The 22,053-nt window shown below is 41.8% G+C and overlaps 1 protein-coding gene across 1 annotated transcript in view; it reads right to left on the reverse strand.

Moving 5' to 3' along the window:
• RNF168 (ring finger protein 168) overlaps positions 1-20,831 on the reverse strand; it is a 160,503-nt gene extending 139,672 nt beyond the window's left edge. Inside the window, exon 1 of the mRNA XM_069213617.1 lies at positions 19,970-20,831. The gene's annotated coding sequence lies outside the window, so the exon portion shown is untranslated. The remainder of the gene's footprint in view (positions 1-19,969) is intronic.
• Positions 20,832-22,053: the final 1,222 nt, after the last annotated feature.

Genomic DNA, 22,053 nt, shown 5'->3' on the forward strand with positions numbered 1-22,053 from the left:
ATTTGATAGCTCATATCCCAGGAACAATACACTGAGAAAGGCGATCTTAGTTTTTCTAAAATTAAATTTGTCACCCAGGGCTGCGAATCCCAGAATGATGCGATCGACCCTGGCAAGATAAATGTTGAGGTCATCATTTTTGAGACAGATGTCATCCACATAGGACAACACTTCGGGATCAATTTAATGCAATATTGATGTCACATGGACTGAGAACAACCCTGGGCTGTCCTTATACCCTTGGGGCAAACAACTATCTTTTTGGTGAGCCAAATGAGAATGCACTCAGGTCCTGACTTTCGTGCGCTAAGTTTTGGCAGAAAAAACATTGGAGATATACAAGGTTGTTTTGTATTTGTTACGCACTATGTTGTTAATTCGTGCTGTGTGAATTTTGTAAAGGGTATGTGCGTGTATGACTATTTAAGTGGCTGTATTCTAAGACTATTCTATATGAAAGGTTGGGCTATGCAAAGGGGAATAACAGGTTATTCTTTGCACGGGCTCAATTACTTCCTGGTACTCAAGCTGAGTGAGGATCTCCCTCACTGGAGATTTAGCTTCATGTTTAACAGGATATTGAGGCTGAGGCTGGGTTGTAGGCCTAATTGGTACTACATGGTAAGGAGAATTCTTGCCCCAACCTACATGATTGCCATATAGCACGGGTGCCTGCGCTAAAGCCCAGTTGACAGCATAGCCTTGTTTCATTGCTTCTGGAACAAGGTCAGAGAAAGGCAAAATTACATCTTCTCCATGTGGGAGCTTTTGGACATGTTCTGGTGGTCAGTCTCTTTCAGCGAATAGGATATCACAACCAAGTTCATCCCAGAATATTATACTAATGATGCACCTTTATGACTCACTGCATTTGGATATTTAAATCATAAACCCTGTTGGGTGGGATAACACATCCGTCGGCAGACTCAACTGAAATAAAAGTTGCTAGTTGCTGTCGCATCCACCTGATCTTTCAGACTCTGGCGACATATCGTGACTTATGACGCACTGTCCAGCAGTGTCACAGCCCACGTCTTGTTCTTCAGCAATGTTATCAAGTTTGTTGGCATTTGTAATTGAGAGAGCTGCCACTTTTTTTTTTTTTTTTTTTTTTTAAACTGCGGCTTTTGTTGTGTGGGCTTGTCTTTTTTTGTCCGAAGACCGCAGTGAGTCTTTCTTCTGTTTCACATAGGATGTTTCTCTGATCGGCCCACTCTCTCACTACGTCTATCCTGTGCGTCCTGAAAGGAATGAGAGGGACGGGAATCAGTATATGTCAGGAGCTTTTATGTTTTCTCTAATTCTGAGACTATATCACCTATTAGAGTTCTCCGGGTATGGAGAGTCTGCTCTCCGACTTCATCTGTCATAATTTTGCTTTTGTTTATCCCAGCACCTTTTATAACCCTCCTGTGCTTGTTTGATACCTTCCTTAAGGGTGGTACTCTGTACTTCAGGCTTTTTCAGCTTGGCTCCCAAACTATCCCGTCCTATATTAGTGTAGGTATCAGAAATAATTTTCGGTAGCGCTTTCTCTTGTACCGAGTACAGAATCTCTTGGAGCTGCTGGCATATAGCCAACTCTACCGCTCCCCCTTTAATGTTACTGAGAATTATTGAGGAGACTGCGTCGAAGTTACACATCAGTTTCATCCCCGAATCTAGGGCTGGAGCAGCCCTTTGTTCGTTCTGTATGTTTGAACACATCCGGTAAATTGGCAAGTGTCAGGGTACCACCGTAGTAGTGTATATTGCAGCGAAGACTGTACCCCATGTGATGCAGTTGCAAGCGATCCCGGTCCTTAGTAAGTAAACTTGCAAGGGGACACGTATAGGTCGATAAACCTTTTGAATCGCATGGAGTATCCTAGTCATGCAGTGACCACTGAAATGGTAGCTAGCATCAAAAATCACAGAACATTCTATGAAAAACAATCTTAAACCATAATACTCAAGAATAACCACTACTCAGGAAGGAGTTAACAAGCTTTATTTCCCTATTGGTTACAATTCTAAATCATCTATTAGATCAATCTTTATTCAAACCAACTCTTTATTGATTCATCAGTAAAGACATTATCTTTAAAAGAAAACATATGCAACAAAGCACAGCATAAGCTATGAATACCAGCATTAATAATGTAATTCAGCACTTTAGTTGGTCAGTCATTTGACACTGTCAACGTCACCCCTAACAGCCTACCTAACCAAGATTAGCATTAGCATGTGTGTCTCATGCAAAAACAATTTTAGGAAACATTTAATTTGGAAAAAATCTACCTAAGTGAGAGTCTCTATGTAACAGACCAGTTGGTACCTAGAAGAAACAGCACAAAATCATCAGTCACATTTTCATAGCTACCTAGCCAGGATCGATCAGCAACAAGTCAGTCTTCGTCTTCAGGTCATCAATCAGTCAGCTACGGATCAAGCTCACAGAATATGAACCCAAATATCAGCACCTCGGACAGCGTCTCCTGACATCAAATTCTGAAGTCTTGGCCCCTTGTTGTGACTTTTTATTAGGGTCTCCCAGTCCATCCCCCTAATTGCTAATTGGTCAGTCGGACAGCAGATTTGACTTTAACCTATAGCTTTTGTTTACCAAATCTCCTAATTTTCATGCAGTTCAAAACAGAGAGGTTCTTCATGCGATGAGGACATCATCCGGCTCTTCAAGTATCAAAGTTGTTGCATATGGCTCTCCAGTCAGTGCCTCTACTGCTCAAGTCGTGGAAAATACATTTAACCTAATCTACACATAATTGTAGCAAATGGTCTTCATCATCTCCTGTCCATCGGTACATTGCAGAATGTTCTAGCTAAGTAACTTGAACTTTGAGCGGTTCAAGGTTGCTGTTACCAGTCCTTTGCAAGAAGTTTAGTTTCTCCATGTTCAGAGCAAGCAAGGTCCAGTGGAACTAGGCCTTTCGTTCAGCTAACTTAATAATACAAAACAGAGGTTATGGATCTCATGACATATTACTACATTTTTCTCATATATTTTCATTATTTTGCACATTTTAGTACACCTGGTGATCACTCCCCGAGGGCACATTTTCAAACACGCACATGTTCTGCAATAAATTTTTCTACACATTTTTCTCATTAGCAAACACACATATATCATCAATATTCAAAATGTGCACATCTGCACCAACAGTCCCTCCTCTATGACTATGGGGGTCATTCTAACCCTGGTGGTCCAAGACCGCCAGAGCTAAAATGACGGGGGCACTGCCAACAGGCTGGCAGTGCCCCGCAGGGCATTCTGACCGCGGCGGTTCGGCCGCGGTCAGAAGTGGAAAACCGGCGGTCTCCCGACGGTTTTCCGCTGCCCAAATGAATCCTCATGGAGGATTCTGACACCCCATACCGCCATCCTGTTCCTGGCGGTTCTCCCGCCAGGAACAGGATGGCGGTATGGGGTGTCGCGGGGCCCCTGGGGGCCCCTGCAGTGCCAATGGCATGGGCACTGCAGGGGCCCCCGTAAGAGGGCCCCAAAAAGAATGTCAGTGTCTGCTTTGCAGACACTGAAATTCGCGACGGGTGCAACTGCACCCGTCGCACCTTCCCACTCCGTCGGCTCAATTCTGAGCCGGCGTCCTCGTGGGAAGGTAGTTTTACACTGGGCTGGCGGGCGGCCTTTTGGCGGTCGCCCGCCAGCCCAGTGTAAAACACAGAATAGCCACAGCGGTCTTCCGACCGCGGTGCGGTATTCTGGAGGGGGGGGGGGGAGAGTCTGGCGGGCGGCCTCTGCCGCCCGCCAGACTTAGAATCACCCCCTAAATATGTCATCACACCTTTCCTTGACATTACCTTAAAATTCTTTATCAGATGTACATTGCTTTCTTTTTTAATTTTCTCTATAAATTCTTCTCCTGGATTGTTCCTCCCTCCTCTGATCATTCTTAGATTTTCTTAATTGTATCTTTTGCCATAATTTGCATGTACCCCATAATCCCAATATTGAAACAATCACAATTAATACTCCCTGGATGATTTTCCATAATACCCCCATTCCAAATTTGACTAAATCAATCAGTTACCCACAGACGCAAATCCATGTCCAACCTTTTCCCAAACTCCTGGTTCCTTCAATTCTTTCGAATCTTTACTTGAGTTATTTAAATTAGTACGTAAATCTCTCATCTCTTTATCATTGTTTGGAATAAATGAGTAACAGTGCCTAGCATTAATCATTTTACAGACTCCGTCGTCTTTCACTAAAAGTAGGTCTAAAGCAAGCCTATTTTGAAGCGCCATAGCTCTATCTGCAGCTAATTCAGTATCTAACAGGATTATTGCCCCTGTAAAGTTTGTCAGCATGTTATCCACAATAGTAGACAACGTTCGTATCTTGATTGCATTCAGAGTAACTCCTACAGAAGGAATTACTGCCCCAAAAATGTCTCACAATTGCAGAAGAGGTTTCCCTCGTCTGTCGCTCATAATGTAATTCAGTCACTTTTGGAATTTTCTTTAGATTATTTAGCTGATAAATTTTAGGGAAAACTATTCCCAAATAACACGTGCCATGCCATCCCCTAGGGAGACGGTAATCAGCATTAAGTCCACAAATATAGTAAATTCCAGGAATCACAGGGTCCTGACCATTCAGCATAAAAGTCCATTTACTCTGGAACAGAAACACGTCCACATTCACTCGTTCCCACAAATAAAGTGTAAGTGCGTGATTTCGGCCTATATATACAAAGCTTCCCTACATGTAATGCATCTAAAGCTAATTTCCCTTGCGTTTTAATAGCAGTGTAAGCATAATCATTTTTAGAAGTCCTTTTCTCCAATCTTTTCTCTAACTTCTCCTTCAATGCCTTCCTTCTGTCATCAGTATGCCCTGGTACGCTCTTTTCTAATGGGGTTAGTAAGCAGGTAAGGTTATTTCGATGCGCATAAGCAGTACCAAATGTTAGCGTTGGCTCAAATAATCCTCTAACACTATATCATTCTCCTTGGCTATTTTACTCAAATATCTAATAATAGGCACAAAAGAAAACATGAGATCATAGTTAGAATAAAAATACTGAATATACTCTTGGTTATAGAATCTGGTAAGTAGCAGACTACAATTTATGCCATAAGTTAAAGACAAGCTATGGTACGTAACCCCTTCTTCCACAGAGGAAGGAATTTGTGTACACACAAGACAATTCCACGCATCCATTGTCTCGACATTCTCTCAACAACAGACAGAAGACATTGGAAGAAAGCTCTTCTTGTGCATTAGTATAGTCATGCAGATATTTTTCATCTAATTTAAACCTCTCTAAAGGTATTAGTGTAGTAGTCTCAGGAACAGAAACAATAGTAGCCTCCTTCATTTCATGAACAGACATACCCACAATCATTATTATAAACATTATTCCACACATAATTGCCACGCCAATACTCAAATACCTATAATACCTAACTTTTCTAATGTGTGTATTTAATTCAGCCATGATCTGTAAAGAATCAGAAAGCAGTAAGGATACTGGCTTGAGACACAATTGCTTCAGACCTTACAGATTTTCACTAATAGCCCTTTGCTCATGTAGCTATTCCTCATTCTCAGTCTCCCACATTCACAAGCAAAATTCGACCCGCAAATTTGTACTCTCAACTGATCAATGGGTCTGTCCTGGTGCACATAGAACTTGCCAAATCTCAGTCTAAAATAATTTTACTCATATTTTTCACACACCGACTTGTTGACCACGCCCAATCAACCTACTAAACCAGACAGATTACAACATATAACCAAGTGTCTCCTACACTTGGTCAATATACTCCAGAGTCTCAGACCACACAGGGTCCATACATCACCAACAACACCGTGGATAATTTGTGCATGAAGCGCCACTCACTTGTGAAGTTCAACAGCTTCCCTACTCTCATACTACGGAGTACGCACACTCCTACTAACCTCAACTGGAGTACACAGACTCCCTACTTTATTTCAAATACATCATAATTCACCTGCGGTTTGCTTAAGCGTTTGCAAGCGCAATCTATCACTTTCATACTATCTCCAAAAACACACCGAGATAATACCCAACTTTACTAGCAGGATACAGGTTCTGGGAAAGTCATTTGTGGGCTTAAGGAGACATCATCTTTGCTACCATTGCCATTTAAGAAAAACAAAATTCAATTCTCATAAAAATATGAACAACTAATCCTAACTTAAACTAATACCATAACCAATAATCATCACATAACTAGTTCCCCAAGGAAACTAAACATCAAGCTGCTACCAAAACCTGCAAGCGCGTCTTGTCCTTAGTAAGTAAACTTACAAAGGGGAGCGTATAGGTAGATGAAACTTTTGAATTGCATGGAGTATCCTAGCCATGCAGTGACCACTGAAATGGTAGCTAGCATCAATAATCACATACCATTCTATGAAAAACAACCTTAAACCATAATACTCAAGAATAACCACTACTCAGGAAGGAGTTAACAAGCTTTATTTCTTTATTGGTTACAATTCTAAATCATCATATATTAGATCAATCTTTATTCAAATCAACTATTTATTAATTCACCAATAAAGGCATTATCTTTAAAAGAAAACATATGCAACAAAGCACAGCACAAGCTCTGAATACCAGCATTAATAATGTAATTCAGCAATTTAGTTGGTCAGTCATTTGTCACTGTCAACGTCACCCCTTACAGCCTACCTAACCAAGATTAGCATTAGCATGTGGGTCTCATGCGAAAACAATTTTAGGAAACATTTAATTTGGAAAAAATCTACCTAAGTGAGAGCCTCTATAAAACAGCGGTTGGTACCTAGAAGAAAAGGCACAAAATCATCAGTCACATTTTCATAGCTACCTATCCAGGATCGATCAGCAACAAGTCAGTCTTCGTCTTCAGGTCATAAATCAGTCAGCTACGGATCAAGCTCACAGAACATGAACCCAAGTATCAGACCTCGGACAGCGTCTCCTGACATCAAATTCTGAAGTCTTGGCCCCTTGTTGTGACTTTATTAGGGTCTCCCAGTCCATCCCCCTAATTGGTCAGTCGGACAGCAGGATTGACTTTAACCTATAACTTTTGTTTACCAAATCTCCTAATTTTCAAACAGTTCAAAACATAGAAAGCCGATTGGTTCTTCATGCGATGAGGACATCATCCGGCTCTTCAAGTATCAAAGTTGTTGCATATGGCTCTCCAGTCAGTGCCTCTATTGCTCAAGTCCTCGGAAAATACATTTAACCTACTCTACACATAATTGTAGCAAATTGTCTTTATCATTGCCTGTCCATCGGTACATTGCAGAATGTTCTAGCTAAGTAACTTGAACTTTGAGAGGTTCAAGGTCGCTGTCCCCGGTTACCAGTCCTTTGGTAGAAGTTTAGTTTCTCCATGTTCAGAGCGAGCAAGGTCCAGTGGAACTAGGCCTTTAGTTCAGCTAACTTAATAATACAAAACAGAGGTTATGCGTCACATTATGACATATTACTACATTTTTCTCACATATTTTCATTATTTTGCACATTTTAGTACACATGATGATCACTCCCAGAGGACTCCCAGAGGAAACGTGCACATTATTTTCTGCAATTAATTTTTCTACACATTTTTCTCATTAGTAAACACACATATATAATCATTAATCTTCAAAATTTGCATATCTGCTCCAACACAGTCGTCCACTGAGGGAACCATTCCAAATGGCAAGCAGATTGTGAGTATTCTATGTTTTTCCTGTGGTCTTGTATGGGCAAACTGCTTCCAGTTGATTTGTTTTCTGGGCTATCCAGAACAGGATTCTCTCTCATTTCGTGGGCACTTTGCACTGTTTGTGGGTTAATCCTAGTAACGGCCAATTGATATCCAGGTGTTTGTTGGCGATGCTGGACGCGCTGGTGTTGTGTTCAAAGTTCGCATTACAAACTGAACAAGTCTGTATAGTGTTACTGTAAATACAGCGCACATGAGCTGCCTGCATGTTTTGTACACCAGGGTGAGGTTGTATATGTGGCAAACATTGGCCACATTGGTCTGCCATTACCTAAAGGTCCTAATCTTGTGGGTTGTATTACGTGTGGTAGGGCACTATTACACCAGTTCTGATGTTCTTGATAAGTAATCAGTATTTTAAGATACTGGTGTGCTTGGTACCACTGTGGCACGTTTTCAACTCTATGTGTGGAATGTGTATGTTGTAGTCTTCCTCAGGAAAGGGGACCCAGAATAGAATTTTTGTTTCGTAAGCTTCATGAGCTTGTACAATGAATGGGATATCCCCGCCCTCATCTATTAAGCCTTGCGCTATGAGATGTAGTGTTAATGCTTGTCTGACATTCTCTGTAATGTCTATGGCGTAAGCCATATTGTGAAATGGGTAAAAAGATGGAACACCAAATAGCGAGAAAGTCATTTTAAGAGTTCGAGCTAGAACAACCTACAGCCTACTTAGGTGCTCCCTGTTCAGCTGAGGAGGATTATCCCAAAGACCGTGGACGTCTGTATAATGGCACTTAGAGTACCTGTTGTGTGTTAGACAGATACTCAGCGCATCCGCAAATTAGTGCCAAAACACCATCGTTGGTGGCGCCATGTCGTAGTTGGACTCTTGCTCTGGGTAAGACTGCTGGTGTAGGGATGACAGTATTTTTATTTGTAGGCTCCCAGGTTAATCTTACAACAAGTTGCAAATGTCGGCCCAACCCTCCCGACTCACCAAAGACCCAAACAGTAAAAGGTGATTTCTGGCAGCCTTTATGCATGGACTCAAGAGTGCAACATCTCAAGGGAGCCATGGTTAAACGGAGATTACGCTTTTCCTCACATGAGCAATAAGTCTCAGTCACATACAGGCAATGAAGGAGATGCAGTAAAGTTTTCAACAGGTTGATTAACAAGACTGCAATCTACTGTCAAATACATGAGCTGCAATGACTAGGATAACAAACAATGCAAGAAACAGAATTGCAAAAACAGGAACTTATTCTCTAACCTAAAGAGAACTAAGGGGGTCATTCTGACTCCCGCCGGCCGCGGTAACCGCAGGGCCCGCTAAATGACCGCAACGCGGTCAAATGACCGCGGCGGCCATTCTGGCTTTCCCGCTGGGCTGGCGGGCGACCGCCAGAAGGCCGCCCGCCAGCCCAGCGGGAAAGCGCCTTCAACGAGGAAGCCGGCTCCGAATGGAGCCGGCGGAGTTGAAGGCGTGCGACGGGTGCAGTGGAACCCGTCGCGATTTTCAGTGTCTGCTATGCAGACACTGAAAATCTTTGTGGGGCCCTGTTAAGGGGCCCCAAGACACCCGTTACCGCCAGCCAGGTTCTGGCGGTCAAAACCGCCAGAACCAGACTGGCGGTAAGGGGGTCGGAATCCCCATGGCGGCGCTGCCTGCAGCGCCGCCATGGAGGATTCCCTAGGGCAGCGGGAAACCGGCGGGACACCGCCGGTTTTCCGTTTCTGACCGTGGCTGTACCGCCGCGGTCAGAATGCCCATGGATGCACCGCCAGCCTGTTGGCGGTGCATCTGCGGTCCCCGGCCCTGGCGGTCCATGACCGCCAGGGTCGGAATGACCCCCTAAGTGTGTTAAATCTCATCTGCCAGTACTATGTCCATGAGAAAAGGTCCCCAACCCTTGTTACCTTGGAATGAGGTCTCTAGATCAGACTCCGTGGGGACACGAAGGCTGGATCTGCATCAAGGCGAAGTGTACCATAGATAGCATTGGTGGCATCTGGTAGGAATGCCTCTGATAACCTTGTCGGTTGAGATGTATTTTTACAGCTCTTGTAGGACCCCTGATGCAGGTATGTTCCCAAGCAATAAATAAGACGGCATGCTTGGGGCGGCAATTATATAAACAATTCCCTCCACAAGTATATTATGTTCCTGTCACACGTAAGTGGGAAAGGGATATGATGTGAATAGCTTCGTATATCACTTGTCTTGACGCAGATAGCGACGCCTTCACATAGTGGCAATAACGTGAAATCTAAACATCTACCCAACTATAAACACAGCAGCCATGTTGGAAGAAATAATTAAATAAATGTGCCAAAACAGAGAAGACTAAGTAGGTTAAAAGCCACTAGCGGGGGTATGGGCCTGCAAGCCAGAAGGCTAAGCTAATTCCTGATTCCCAATAAAACTAAATAGAATCCTCTATAAAGGAAACTAGCCCCATAATACTTTGCAGGCCCTTACTTTTAGGAAACATTTTTGTTCATAACTCAGCCTATGGTGGTCCTAGGACAATGGAACCACCACCAAAACGTTCATGACAACGTGTGCTTTCTGCCTATATCATCTCTTGGTCCCCACACTAGGTTATTGAGGGGCCCACAAAATTAACCCCCTCCCATCATTCAGTGTCATTTTAAGTGCTCTCATGGTTGTAACTTTTGTTTTACAGCTAGGAGTAGTTTGTGTTTTAAGGGCCTTGTTTGAGATTTCATTGCAGTAGGCCTGCTACCCCTAAAAATGTGTAATGCACTATGCCGTCTAGGGGCTAAAAATATGGTTACAGTGCATTACTTTCTGGTATTTTCTTTTTCATGTGGTTATGCCCTCTAGGGGCTAACTGTATGATTACATAACCATGTTTCTTACAAATGTTATTTTCACTGTGGTGTCCTCTAGGGGCTATTCTGAGCATTACAGTATAATGCCTAAAGATTAATTCTGATAAAGGTTTTTATTGCGTTTTGTATGATAATTGTATATGTTTTATTACTCTCTCCTTATTGCAACTATGACCATGATTCAGGCCAACTGAACATCCTTATTACACTATGACTGTTTGAACACTTGATACGTTTGGGTGACGCTTCTAGTTTATTTCTTTTGTTACTCCACCGTGGCTGTCTTGTGTCTTTTTTTGGAAATTGTGTTAGCCAGTCAGAAACTCTGATGGTGGGGTCGTGAAAGTGGTACTCCATTGGAATTAGCATGGCAGATTTAAATTAGGATGCTAAAATGGCAACATTTTCAATTTTGGCTTCCAATATAGGAATACGGTGAGTGGAAGTGCTTTAGTTATTGCAGGGCCACTGGAATTATGTGGCAGGAAAAGACAATGATGAGGCAGTGTTGACCAAGTTATGTGGCAAGAAAAATCCAGTTATGAATTTACAGCATCAACAGCTCTAACACAAGCAAATGCGAGACCTATTACATTGCAAATGCTTGTTTTTTTCAACGTGTAAACACTATGATGTGGCACAAAGACCATCTCCAGTTTCCCTCCTTATCACATCTCAGCAGAAATTCACAACTTGTGTATGAGAATGGGCCTGACTAAACGGGAAGTGTGGTACTGTGGGTGGCAGGGTGAGCTTAGACTAATTTCATAATATGTTTGAATAACTTATTGAAATCATCGAAACCTGGCAAATTAGAGAGTATTTCAATCCGTACACTGCCAAGGAGCTCCACGCCTTTGGGGCACCCACTCGGAGAAAGGTACCTTTTAATTACTGAATATAGTAGTCACATGGGATGTAAAGAGAGAGGCTGGAACTTGTAGCCCAAGCTTCAGAAAGGTTGGAAGTAATTGAAAGCAGGCTTTGCCCACCACATCCGGGGCTTGCAATTAAGACTGTTTATTCAGCCTCTATTTTGTTAATCTAAGCTACTGCTCCATGTTGTGGACAATGAAATAACTAGGCCACAGGAGTGCACTGTACATCTGCAATACAAAATCAAAGGTCTAACTAGAGTTAATGTTTGACCCGCATACAACTGAATTAAACAAATGCTCTATGACACGACTAAAGTATAACGTAATTCTAAATCCTGGTTGTAATGGAGTCTTACACCACGATGAAAAACTTACAAATAAAACAATCTTAATGTGCTTTGACACACTGTCCCTCTTCTGAAAATAATAGGCCAACAATCAAGATGTTCAGTCACACGTTGGCTGTGGTTTGCAGAGAACCTTTCAGATATTGTAATCCCCCAAATCCTCCATGAAACTTCTGCTCCCTACCATTGTACTAAACATTTAATTTTCCTGCCTTGTTCACTTTGACGTGTCTGGCCGTGTAGGTGGTTCACGGGTAAAACAGCAATTTAATAGCAGCCCAGGCCGGGTATATACCACAGGAAAAATTTTGTGCTGCCATCTAAGGGCAGACCCTTTTTCAGACTGCACAGAAAATGAAAGCAAATTCCAAGCAAGAGAACTACCTCAATACTGGAGGTATTTTCCAATCTATGAATGCTGGCACCCTTTCACTCATATGCTCACTAACAACAGTCAACAAAGAAGATTGGCAGTCACTTTAAAAGGCCTTCTCCACCATGGAAACAAGGCAGAATTTTCAAAAAGGTTAATGTTGTTCATTGGACTCCTCATAGGGACCTGGGCCTCCCATGTGTGAGCTGATCACTTTTACGTGAGCCGTATTTAAAGCTACACTGTTGTATTAACTGCTTACTCTAGTTTCTACACTCCTTGGTAGTGGTCTTCCCTTATCCCCCAGAGATGCTTCTCATATGACACTTCTACCTCGAAATAGTATCCCTCTCACCTCCTCACTAAGGCTTGTGCAATACACTGTTGTTGGGGGGAGCACGGGGACTGCATCTCTTCACTACCACCATCACCGTCATTCCTTGACCGTCCTTTCTCTCCCAGGTAGATGGAGGATGTGCTCAAAGAAACAGCACAACTCATTCTTAGCCTTCCAAGTGACTGCAGCCCAATTTTAGCGCTGAGGCTAAGTCAGTCTTGGGTTCTGAGGCAGGCTCTTACCTACCCCCTACTGCGGCACCCACATTGTTTCCCCTACTGTCCCACCCTTAGAAATCAAAGCCCAACTCAAAATACTCTATCCCACCTTCACCCACAAATCTTTAGGGGAATCCCCAGGGAAACCAAACATTCCAATGTAAAATGCATTCAATAAATAGGCAACATTGATGACTTTAAGACTAATGAACTTGGAAGATAATACCCTCACTTGGATCAACCGCCTGGGAGACTAATAAGGCCAAAGTAGAAAATCACGGAGTTCCAGGTGTTTAAAAGCAGTTATGACAGCCATATGGTTTGAGAAGAGCTCACTGCTAACGTTAGGGTGGTCTTCATATCTTCACACAGATAGCGAACTATAGATGTCTAATGACCATATTTTAAAGAGGTTTTATTGCAGAGATGAATGACACCCCAAGTCGAGCAGCCACTCTTCTTTATACGTTCACTGATCTCATAACCCCAGTTCCCTGAGAAGATAAATGGCAAGGATAAAGGAGAGGATTTGAACCCGAAAGAGCCCCCAGGTTCACTCCATGTTCTGGCACAAGACAAAAAAGAAGGACAACAGACACAGAATCTGGCATTGAAGGCAGACAGTCTAGAAGGTTGTGTTCCAAAATATCCTAACAAACATGAGAAACAGGAACATACAAGAGTAACTTATGTCTATTATCAAGTGGAATAGATGTAGGTTCTCTATGTTATATGTGTTTGTTACACACAACAAAAACTCCCACCTTTACACGCTTGCAGACGCAGAAACACATGATGAGACCTTGTAGCACGTATGAGCAACTGTGCTATGGGCAAATACAGTGGTTTGAAATTTGCTGCAGCCCATCACAGCATTGTGTCCCACAGATGCAATCAAACCAGAATTAAATGTGAAGGGTTCTGTACTCATCTAAGGACTGACAAGCAACATACCATGTCCAGGTTTATGGTTTGTTCCCTTAAGGCACCATGAGGAAACAGTGTTAGATTCCACTGATGTCCCACATTTCTACATATTAAGGAATGCATGATTAGCACTATAATCTGGATATAGACAGGAAGGACCATACAATACACCTTCGGGAAAATCACTGTCCTAATGCATCCTATAAATTGAAGAAGATTTTGTGAATTTCCAGCTTTACTACAGAAGATAAATTTCAGAATACATAATATAAAGGATTCATATTGAGACACAATAGAAAATGTTTGCTCCTGCAGTGCAGCCTAGTCATACACTGGAGACCAGAGGTGTAGACGATAATGGCTGTTTTCTATTGTTGGGACAGAAATGAGCCCTGCATGTTAATAGGAAAATACTCTTGCCATAAGTGCCCGGCTACATCTCAAACTGGTATCCTGACTTTTTGTTTAGCCCTAGCATCCCGCTAATTTAGAGTGCACATGGAGGCATAGATCTGTCCTTGTTCATATGAGGCCCATACCTGTTTGTTGCCCTAGAAGGGTGCACAAAGACTGCCCTCACTTTGGGCAAAGAACTAAGGCCAGTGCCTAGTAAGGTACACAAAGCAGCAGTTGAAGTCTTTTTGATAATCATTAATGTCACCAGACATTTTGCTCTGCACTGAACAGTACAGTCTACTGATGCCTCTAATGCAAAGTCCTGCTGTTATAGGAAGCTCTAGAATCTTCCACTGAAAGTGCATTTATGTGAAGTGAGTGTGTACATGTGTATGGTTGTAGAACTCTGTCAGTTATATTAGTCTTATTACAGGGACAAGTGGGATTCACTTTGGATGCTCTGGTTTGGCATGACACCATATTTCGGAGGATAGTGAACGTGTATTACTTGCATTCTTCTGGCTGAAGGGTGGAGACAAAGACACTAATGTGAAGGTGGGTGGAGACAAAGCTCCCTCAAGAAATTAAATGAGGAACTGGTTAGCAAAGGGCTGATGAGTAAATCTTCTTGAACACTGCCATTTGGTAGATGGGAGGGGCGGACGGACTGCAGTGTCTGTAGCTGAAGGTGAGCAAGTTTCTAGTCATGCCTACTCTTTTGTCTGTCTCGGACTGCTACTTCAAGAAGTCTGATGACAGCCAGATGCAGAGATTTCACACTTGGTTGTGGCCATATTCTAGCTATATCTCACACTGCTGGACTGATGAATCCTAACATTGTAGATGTCTTCCAAAGGGACTCACCCCTCTTTTAGAAACAAAGCATCCACCCGCTTGCTGTGGCATGCTTCATCAGAGTATGGCAGGATTCATGATAGGGTATGCTTCATTCAACACATTGGTGTATTTCGATGGAGCTCAGTCATTAAGCCAGCTTTAGATGATATTTTGGGACCCAGAAAAACAGGTGATTCAAACTGTATGAAGAAATAACCAATCAAGATGATTTTTGTTTGTGGGTTCTTTTTCACTGTGTTAAAATCATTAAAAAAAAATTAGATGGTCCCAGGGCCCTTAACACCCCACTCTGTCTTAGCATTGTCGGAATAGTAGCATGAGAAAGGCCCCGAGACCATCTAATATTAGTATGATTTTAACCCTTTAGAAACTGTAATTACAGTAGTTCACTATTTTTTTTTATCAAGTGCTAATTTTTGGGCTAGGTGGGAATGTATATTGCATTATGTTAATACTATCAATTTTTACATGTAAATTTAGCTTTTTTAAACTAGATGGTTTGTATTTTATCTTTTGTAATGACTTGATTTTGCTCAGTAATAAATGGATAATTATGATGTGGCACTATGGTGAGAGGAGAATGATTTTAAGTTACGGCTTGGGCTACTAAATCTGATGGGTACTATGTTTCTTTATAAATCGAATTGCAGGGCAAGAAACATCCAAAAATCACTTGGAAAGCAGGAAGGTTTAAAAAATAAAAATAAAATCAGGCTCTTTCCATATGGAGGATCACACCGACCAACAAACAGATTCAAACTCTCCCACAAGAAAGGTACAGACATCTGATGACTCAAGTGCCTACCCTCCAAAATGTTTTCCATTGATTTCCAGATAGATTATTTACAACCTACACCAGAGCTCAAGATATAAAGCTCCAACATCCCATACCTCATTTGTTTCTCCACTAAATGCTTATACATGAGACAATAAAAGGACTACTCCAGATATCACTTGTACTACTAATACACTTCCCACATAGGTGTTATCTCGGATTGCTCAGAACAGTTAAGTTTTGCAGATGTCTGTGCCGACAAATTTCTTCAAGTGAAATTTATGTTGTGTTTTCAGAAAAGGTGTCACATGAACTAGAAATGTTCTTGGGCTCATACTTTTGGCACCCCCCTTATTTTAAGGTGTAAGGCATTGAGAAAAGGCAGCGATTTCTTTAACACACTGTAATCTCACTCTTCTGAGAGAAAGTCTAGCAAACAACACTGCCATGCATCATGGCAGGCAGCATGTCAAACGCATTGCTATTTTAAGTTACTATCTGATTTTTATTTGTTAACGCTGCAGACCAGGTCAAGCACACCACTGATAAAAGCCCTATAAATTATCTGCAGGTAGCATCACAGCCACAGCAGCACCCGTGGCAAAGCTCAGACCAGAATCCATTCTTCAAACATGTACCTTAGTAATTAGTCCATAAAATGGCTTAAAAAAGCAGCAGTAAAGAAATAGGCATTTGTCAGTTAGGTGGAAAAAAGTGTACTGTATTTAACAATGTCTCACCAGTCATATGGTATAACAGTCCTAGGGTACCAAGCACTTGTCACTGTAGTCCTATAGCCTTAGTCACTGTCAAAACGCAGTCCAAATGTCATGCTTGTGGATGTTTTAGATATCTGGTCATCCCACACAAGGATCCTGCATCAGGAGGTGGAATTTTGCAAAATATCTGCTTGTCCACATGACAAGATGCTTCATAAGTCTACTTGCCCTGTAACCAATATCCACTTGTCCCTTTGGTGCCAAGCAGTGAGGTGACAAATTATACCAACGCTCTCCTTGAATCAGACCTTGGTTTAAAAGTTTTTTTTTTTTATAATCTCTTCTCGCACTGGGACACAGAAACGTACCCTTGACAAGGTCAGAAGTAAAACTTTTTCTACTAACTGGAAAAACAGGAATTGTGGGGAAAGTAAACTTGTAAAAACTCAGCCGAAAATACAGTTCACAAAGGACTATGGTTTCTAAGCCTACTTATGTAAATTAATTCTGCAATAATGTGAGAACATATACCATGGGTGCACTACACACACACACACGTGGTTGCCACTGGGTAGTTATAGTTTGGACAGATTTCCACAGAAAAGGCATTTTTTGTTTTCCAGTTAACTTTGACACAGTTTGATGAATCTTCAAACCTTCCCCAAAAAATATATATATATATATATATATATATATATATATATATACATACACACACACACACACTTACACCTCAGCTTCTTCCTAAAAAGTGTTGAAATGATACCCCAAGTGGGTGCTGAGGAAAAGGAGAGGTCCCCAAAAGGTGTTTCCCCCATTCATTTGTCCATAGGAAAATAAGATGGGGCCCTGCTCCCACCTCTGCGCCATGTACTGTGACGGACATCTTACTTTACTTAAAATTAATTTTAAAAAATAGCGACCAATTGGAAAAAAAAAAAAAAGGGTAATGTGGCACTATAGTTAGTAATTGTAATATCTTACTTTACAATTAAAAAAAAGCCTTAAAACTTCACTGAAAAATCCAAAGGTTGAAAGGGGGTTATAGTTCAGTGAAAATGTCAGTTAAAAAATGTTTTTAAACAAACAAAAAGAGTGATATTCACCAGTTGTGGTTACCTAAATTAGCTATAACTTGCACCTTTATCCTGCACTGCTTCTACCCCTGAATAATACATCACTTGTGACATGTTCAATGGCTGCATTGATATAATCTCTAATGATACATGAAATTACACCACTGATAAAAACACTGCAAGGACACAAGCTAAAGTTGCTTGAGATAATTAGTAACTGGCGAATTTCTTTTTTTAGTTTAAAATGTTACATTAAAACTGACATTTGCATCTAACTATAATGTCCCTTTAAGCTTTGTTTTGTTCAGTGATTTTCTAAGAATTTATTATAACAAAGTAAGATATTATTACAGTTCCTACCTATGACACTGTAACATGCATATATACACACAGATAAAAAGAGCGTGCGTGCTATCCACTCTGAGTGGCGACATTGTGCTCTTTCACAAAAAGCCCACCAGCACACAAAACAGTTTCCTTCAGACCCAGGGACTCCTACGGAAACGTGTGCTTTCTGAGATCAAAAAAAACATTTTTTGTACTTAGCTTATGTTTTTGTCACATTGGTAGGGGTGCGGTAGCTTCCACAACATTAACATTTTAGAAAAACAAAAAAAATAAACAATAATAATAAAAAAATATATCAATCAATCGTGTTTTCAGGTTTCTGCACGTTTGTATATTTAATTAGAGAATTTGCAGAACATTAAGAATTTGAGACTACCTATAAACTTTGAAAACGTGTGTACACATTTATAATGGAACCACTGTCAGCAGCGCAAATGAAGCTCACATAATTTCCTTACAGCGATCATCCTATTAATAAAGACTTAGAATTAATGAGATATGAAGACAAGTTTTAACAGCATGCACATTTGGATAAAAATCTGACCTCAACTCTGCCATTGCTCTTTTACACATCCATAATGTGTTACTGAGAGTTGGCAGTCAAAGAGTTTGTGCTGCAGGAGGTTGGGCCTACATGCCCAAAGGACAAAATAAACATGAAAACTTGATTTTTTTAACGCCAAACAATGTGATCTGGGAGTTGGGCAATAGGAGTTTCAGGCACCTGTATGCATTGCATATCTGCTAATACAGTAAAAACGTTAGAAGTATTGAGCACAGTATAAAGACAAATTCAATACAATGGTGTTACAGAGGCACAAGCAGACATATATCCTGGCTGTGAAGGTGCAAAATTGCTATTGTAATGCATAGGCAGGAGACATGCAGCTGTTCGGAAAACGGCTCTGTGTAAACGAATACATGCATGTTTGCTCTGTCCAATGGGGAGGTGGTGTGGGAAGGCATGGTTCTAGAGAGAGGGGCAGGCCTCCCCAGAGGAGCTCCTTGGCTTTCCCCACGCATCAAAGTGAAAGAGCGTCCTTTTGCGTTTTGTTAATATTTTTACATGCAACCTGTGCTCTGTCACCTCACTTGCATGAGAGCTGATGCAAAAGCACTTTGCTGCTGCAACAACTTCCAGGCTTTATTTGCTCACAAGGGGAGAGCACTTTGAATGCAGCAAGCTGTAGTTTTCCATGTCTGAACTTAAATATTTACGCTAGTGATTTAAGGAGTTACCTTTTTTTTTTTTTTTTTTTTTAAGGCAAGATTACAAACTATTTCTTTCCATTATTAGATTTTGGAAGTGACATGAGCTAGTATCGCTGCAATCATTTTTTCCTAGCAATTCTCCCCATTTAATTTAAAGATACTATATGAATGAATAATCTAGAAGACAAATATACAGCACTTTTTGATTGACTGAATCATGCATGTACTGTTTTAAGTTTATATCACGAATGGAACAAAGTTGCATTTTTTGTATATTTCCCCAACTGTTTCACCAGCCTAGATTTGAAAATGCAGACTAGGTCGGTGAAATACTGGCAAGTTGATGGAACCAAACGCAAAGGCATAGAGCGAGACAGACCCTCAGTGAACATGCGACCCATCAAGGGCTTCCTTAAAGCCTAATGCCAATAAATATCTGCCTTTCGCCACTTCCAATGTCATATCACCCACCCACAATTCAACAGCAGGGCACCCTGCTAGCTCCCACTGTAGCAATAGACAGCACATACGAAGCTTCCATCATCACATGGTAGTTGAGAGTTCAAGACTATCAAATAAGCATTATCACAGTTAACTCCCATTGGAGCCCAAATATGGGACTTTCGATTCTTAGAAATGTCCATTCCGTACAGATATCTGCATACAAATAGGTCTCTCAAAAATGTTTTGCGATCCATACCTGCTCTTTACGTGAACCTGCACGGACCGGTTAGGAATTTTCATGGCCCTCCCGAATATAGAGAATGTGGAGCTGAGCCTGGATGGGAGGAACCACACGCTGCAGGTGACAAATCTCCGTTCCACTTACAAAAATAAGCGGGACAGTCTCTCTGGGACCACCTAACCTTAAGTTTATGTGCCCTTTGAGTGCTAATTGATTCACTGTTTAGGTCAGGAGGACACGACCCGCCTCCTACTCACCAGAATTGCGATTAACAGCGTTGATCCCGGCACACCGCTGTCCGGGGATAGAGGACAGGAGATACCGAAACCCAAACCTTCCGAGGGTGCAGCACCGAAGCGTTACATGACGGCGGGAACCGGATGAGTACAAATACCAACTAAAGCGTGTCGGACGGTTGGGCGGGTCTAACGACAGTTGTGCAGCGGGTTCCCGCGGGATCCTATTCTCCCGCTCTCCAATCCCCGCCTCTTCCTTTCACAGAGACCTCCTCCTGTCAGGCTTGGCTCATCGCCCTGTCTCCTCTTACGCCTCCGACGCGCAACAAGCCCGGGCAGGGATTGAAACTTCCGGTGCGGTAGAAGGTTGTTTGCGCGCCGAGTGCTGACACAGCAGAGGTGGCAGACGGGTCGTGCTGTGAAATGTGAAACAGTCCCGGGAGGGTAGAGCGCATCTGAGGGGCTGGGTGGGAGCTTCTCGAAGGAGGATGCTTGAAATAAAATTGGAGGTTTCGGAGAGTTGGGTATGGCGTGCATGGGGAGCTAAAAGGGGCGCACGAGGGAACGGGTATAGAACGAAATGAGGGTGGGGAATCATCCAGAATCAGCTGTGTCCGAACAACTGAAAGTTTAAGCTAGACTTGAGCCTGAAGCTTGGCTGTGGCTTAGCTCCAGGTCCCGTTCGAACCCCAGAGCCCATAACGAGCCAGGCTTTCGAGTGGATTCTGCCCCACCCCCCCTCGGCGTGGCGTTAGCACTTGAGCTGTCGACTTTAAATCAGGAAACCCTATTCTAGTCTCGGCGTCGGCTCAGCATTCTGTGAATCTTGGCATCTCATTTCCTCAATCGTACATACACACTGAACTGCGATCTTGTGTGATGTAATCTGGTTAGGTAAAAGGCTCCAATCAGCTTAGTCCCAGTTCGAGGTATATAAAAACTGCTTATAAATGGACATAGAGGTACAAATAAAGCCTTAACATAAGGCATTGGTTTTCAAACTTTTCAGTAACCCAGCGGCCCCCCAGGAATTAAAATAACCATCAAGCCCCCCCCCCTCCTTTTTGAATTTTTCACAATTCTATTAAGTTGGCAATGTTTAGATGTATTTAAACATTGCAGTTAAATTCTGTGTGTTTTCTAGAAATGCAAAAAAAAATCTGCATAATGCTTCTTTCGGCTCTTCCCTGCCAGCCCCCCCCCCCCCCAATCAATCGAGGCACCCCCACCTAAATGATCCCAATCAGCTAACTTGGTACCTGTATTTCTGAGCTTTGTAGGTTGAATACATCTGTCATTACTCACGAGAACACCACTGAGAACTGAAATTTCTTGTGAAACTTGAGTAAATGTTTTTAACTGCGGCATCCAAGTTCCTTTCTCTAGGCCAAGCAACTTCTGAAAAATGTATTTCCTTCTACAATAGCTTATCAGCATTTAAAGCATCTAACCATTCCTGGTCTGTAACACTAGCCTTTCCTTTCACAAGATCTTTAACCATCGCAACAACACACTTTTTCCTCCTTACAGTTATCTTTATCACTAGAGACAAGTGGCATTCTAGAACGCTCTCAATTTGTCCCCCTTGAAATGTACTTAATATCAAATACATATTCATGAATTTCAGATAATAACTGAGCCATGAGTTTGCTAGAAAGTAATGAGCATTCAATTCCTTTTGCAATGTCTACCACCTCCAGTAAGGTAGGATCTCTTGTTGATAGCTATTTTAGCCATATTTTAGACACCTTCTTTTAGCAAACTAGGGCTGCCGTTGTGCACTTTAGCACAGTTACATTTTATTCAGAATTACTTTATTTTTCTAGTAATAACCACATTTACAGTATTGTTTTATTTCTCTCTATGTAATTGTTCTTTCACCTAGAAAAGCATTACGTTCTCAGTAGGTCATTCATTTCACTTTGTGCTTTCTTCAACGCTGCAGTCAGATAGAGTTGCCGGAAAAAAGTGGGACACTATGTCTCCAACATTCACAAAAACATACACGCTCATACATGTGTACCATTTCTTGGAATGTCGACTGTTTTTTGATAAAAAACACTCCTTTGTCCCATACACGTTAGAGGGAGATTCCTGCCAGATGA

This window comes from Pleurodeles waltl, chromosome 11 (genome assembly GCF_031143425.1).
Source record: "Pleurodeles waltl isolate 20211129_DDA chromosome 11, aPleWal1.hap1.20221129, whole genome shotgun sequence".
Classification (NCBI taxonomy): domain Eukaryota; kingdom Metazoa; phylum Chordata; class Amphibia; order Caudata; family Salamandridae; genus Pleurodeles; species Pleurodeles waltl.